Here is a 1,716-nt window from a genome sequence, read left to right as displayed (position 1 = left end):
CGCTTGAAGTGTGGAGGGCAGCCGCTCGGGGTAGCCGTGCGGTCTACGGCGTCTCGCCACCGTTCGGCGGGTCCGCACGTCGGACGTTCGAGTCGTACCTCGGGCATGGGTGTGTGTGTGTGTGTGTGTTGTCCTTTGTGTAAGTTAGTTTAAGTTAGATTAAGTTGTGTGTGAGCCTAGGGACCGATGACCTCAGCAGTTTGGTCCCACAGGAACTTACCACAAATTTCCAGCTGGCGGCTACCCCTTCAGGACACAGCGACGGCACCACCCAGTGTTCACTGCGAGAGTAGGCCTGTGTTTATGCACCGGTGCCATATCATATTGCGTGAGAGTTTGAGTCTAACAAGTTGCGATCAGGTTGTGCCAAATTATAATCTCTAAAAACAACAGTAACGTAACGCTATTCCGAATGAAAATGCTGGAATCAGGTAAAATAAAGATCCTGAAAATAAAAGGGATGCATGCAGTTTGAGTGAGGTTGAAAAAATGGAAGGCCTCCTACATAAATTGTACTGAACTGCTAGCGATCCGATGATGACACTAAAATTAATTAATAAATTAACATTAATAAAAAATAATTTAAGACGCAGATGCAAACAACCTCCAAAACTCTGGTTTCATACTGCAACTAACGGATAATGTTCCCTCGAGCCCCGAAAACAACCGTTACTACTACCACTAGTAGCCGGCCGGAGTGGCCGAGCGGTTCTAGGCGCTACAGTCGCAGGTTCGAATCCTGCCTCGGGCATGGATGTGTGTGATGTCCTTAGTTAGTTAGGTTTAAGTAGTTCTAAGTTCTAGGGGACTGATTACCTCAGAAGTTAAGTCCCATAGTTCTCAGAGCCATTTGAACCATGTTACTACCACTCGTACTATTACTTACACGTATATTATAGGAAAAATTGAAGTTGTAACGAAACGAACTCTATGTCTGTATTTCACGCAAGCTGGGTGTCGAAGGGATTACAAAAGAGCAAAACAACACATATTTCTATTGTAGGGATTAAATGACGAGATGTGGGAATACTTAACATGTGACACGATTATTTTTAATCCAAGTCGCAGGCAGGTTGAGTTCTGTCTACGTCTGTAATGACATGCGTGATGCCATCCAAATAACTGTTAACACAGAAACAACATGAAGAAGGAGGCTTTGTACAGCAGATGAGTGACGCGTCGTTGGTATATGAGTGAATGGGGAAGTGTGTAGTGGTACTAAAGCTGAACTGATGGCGATGACAGGGAAATCACTTTGGTGTCTGCATCGAAGGTGGGCATGTCTAGTGCAAGGGTAGTGTGACAATGGTACATTCGAGGGAGACACATGAAAAAATCGCACACTTATTTCCTTTATTAGCGTGCTGCTACATAATAGCACACAGTTCCCTACGATAAAACATGCAAAACTAAATACACACCAAAGCCACAGTATCTCTCCGATATCATTGTACGAGAGAATAATAAATACCTAAAAAAAACACACTACACCATGTATATGCGACTGATGACTACATTGAAGAACTCAAGTGTCTTGGACTCTCTACACCAAATTCTGAACTTCATTTTATGGAAAGCTTGGTGACCAATAAAAACATAGTCCCTGGGTCGCAGCCCATGTGATCTACATCACAGAAATAGGAAATCGATAGTTTATGGATGACTCCAGAAATAACGAAATTTTTAAATGGTTTTACACTAAATATTATTTGCTTT

This window comes from Schistocerca nitens, chromosome 7 (assembly GCF_023898315.1).
Source record: "Schistocerca nitens isolate TAMUIC-IGC-003100 chromosome 7, iqSchNite1.1, whole genome shotgun sequence".
NCBI classification, from domain to species: domain Eukaryota; kingdom Metazoa; phylum Arthropoda; class Insecta; order Orthoptera; family Acrididae; genus Schistocerca; species Schistocerca nitens.
Note: the sequence above shows the minus strand (reverse complement) of the source record.